Source organism: Schistocerca americana, chromosome 5 (assembly GCF_021461395.2).
Source record: "Schistocerca americana isolate TAMUIC-IGC-003095 chromosome 5, iqSchAmer2.1, whole genome shotgun sequence".
Classification (NCBI taxonomy): Eukaryota; Metazoa; Arthropoda; class Insecta; order Orthoptera; family Acrididae; genus Schistocerca; species Schistocerca americana.
The window spans coordinates 60,759,351-60,761,693 of record NC_060123.1 but is presented as its reverse complement, the minus strand read 5'-3'; the positions used below and the strand labels follow the sequence as shown (position 1 = coordinate 60,761,693).

General features: G+C 48.8%; 1 non-coding gene across 1 annotated transcript; it reads left to right on the top strand.

Moving 5' to 3' along the window:
* The first annotated feature begins 1,143 nt into the window (after nucleotides 1-1,143).
* On the top strand, nucleotides 1,144-1,220 carry Trnap-cgg. Its single transcript has one exon. It is a non-coding gene; the product is annotated as a tRNA-Pro (tRNA).
* The last annotated feature ends 1,123 nt before the right edge of the window (nucleotides 1,221-2,343 follow it).

Genomic DNA, 2,343 nt, shown 5'->3' with positions numbered 1-2,343 from the left:
ATTGCGTGAAAATGTAATCACATGTCAGTTCTAGTATAATATATTTTTCCAATGAATACCCGTTTATCATCTGCAATCGTTTTTGGTGTAGCAATTTTAATGGCCAGTGGTGTATTACGCTTTTGTAGAGAGAATTCATAGGGTGGCGAACACAGCAGGAGTGGCCGCGATGCATGTAAAGTCAATAGCTTACAGATCGAGGCTGAATACACTTCCAATGTGCAGGTATGTACAGTAAGGACCTGCCAAGCACACGTCTAAGGCCATCGCTTACTGTACCAGTCAGTCAAACTGGTCCCCGTACGCTCGATACGGAGGGATTGTCATCCACCGCTTCTCCTGTTCCGACGCCAATGCGAATTCGTATTTTACTTTTATCTTACAAGGAGGAGTAGTGTGTTCGCCTTCGGAGAGAAGTCTATGACGAGAAACGTTGCACGCTGTTGAGTCATTACTGGGTGAGTCTGCCTACCGTGAGGACGGTGACGAGAGAAGACTGGTAGCCGGCAGAGAGGACGAGCGTCGCGACGACCCACCCCAGCAGCAGGAGCCGCCTCGGCCACTCGGAGACGGGCGTCGGCGTCGAGACGGCCAGCATCGCCGCCCACACGTTCAGCGGAGACAGCCCCGCCAGGCGCGCAGCGGCGCTCATGCACAGCTGGCCGGCAGCAAGGGCAGGCGCACTCGCATCAAAATAGGAGTAACACAAAACATCTTTGATATAAAAGCAATGGTACAGTATTCAGCAGTCTCAGATAATCTAATTAGCGTCTCGTCGTTCGTCTAAAACTGGCCGTTGTAAACCTTTTCATAGGAAACTCAAATTTAGAAATGCTTCTTCAGGACAGTGTTTTAAATTTTTTAATTTAATCATATGGTGATTTTATACAGTATACATATGATATAACACAAGATTAAACCTTAAAGTCCGTGAAACTTCCTGGCACATTAAAACTGTGTGCCAGGCCGAGACTCGAACTCGGGGCCTTTGCCTTTCGCGGGCAAATGCTCTGCCATCTGAGCAACCCAAGCACGACTCACTCCCCGTCCTCACAGCTTCTGCCAGTACCTCGGCTCCTACCTTCCAAACTTTACAGAAGCTCTCCTGCGAAAGTAAAGCTGTGAGGACGGGGTGTGAGTCGTGCTTGGGTAGCTCAGTTGGTAGAGCACTTGCCCGCGGAAGGCAAAGGTCCCGAGTTCGAGTCTCGGCCTGGCACGCAGTTTTAATCTGCTAGGAAGTTTCATATCAGCGCACACTCCGCTCCAGAGTGAAAATCTCGTTCTGGAAACATCCCCCAGTCTGTGGCTAAGCCATGTCTCCGCAATATCCTTTCTTTCAGGAGTGTTAGTTCTGCAAGGTTCGCAGGAGAGCTTCTGTAAATTTTGGAAGGAAGGAGTCGAGGTACTGGCAGAAGTAAAGCTGTAAGGGCGGGGCGTGAGTCGTGCTTGGGTAGCTCAGTTGGTAGAGCACTTGCCCGCGAAAGGCAAAGGTCCCGAGTTCGTGTCTCGGCCTGGCACACAGTTTTACTCTGCCAGGAAGTTTCATATCAGCGCACACTCCGCTGCAGAGTGAAAATCTCATTCTTAAAGTCCGTGTTTTTCAACCAGTTAATTAAGCTGGGTGTGAGAGTGAACAAGTCATCGGGAATTCCAGGGGATGAATGAAGTGGACAGCGTTGGACTAAATGTTCAATTCTCTGCTCTTCTTGATTACATTCACACATTGGTGAATTGATCCAGCCCCATTTGTACCTGAAGTAGCTACAACAACCATGTCCAGTCCTTAACCTGTTGAGGCGGCACCAAAGTTTCCTCGGTAGATCAGAACCTTTTGGCTCCTTTGTGGGATCAAGGTGATGAGCTCTTGTTCCCAATGTTTTTGTTGACCATTCATGCTTCCACCTTAGATCAACACCATCCGCGATGAGTTGTCCTGCAGTAACACTTGCTAGTCTTCTTGATCGCAATCGCTGCTGTGGCGGATGACAGAATTCCTGGTGCAGTGGTAGAGAAGGTGATGCAGAGATTTTCTTGGCCTCCCTCAGTAGAGCTTGTTTTCGCCTTAAGTGAGGTGGAGGGATGTGACTCACTACAGGTACCCAGTGGCATGGGGTTGATTTGATGGAACCAGTAATGCAGCGCATTGTGTCGTTAAGTTTTGTATCTACCTTCTTCACACGTACACTTTCCAACCAGACAGGTGCACAGTACCCGGCAGCAGAGTTCAAATGGTTCAAATGGCTCTGAGCACTATGGGACTCAACTGCTGAGGTCATTAGTCCCCTAGAACTTAGAACTAGTTAAACCTAACTAACCTAAGGACATCACAAACATCCATGCCCG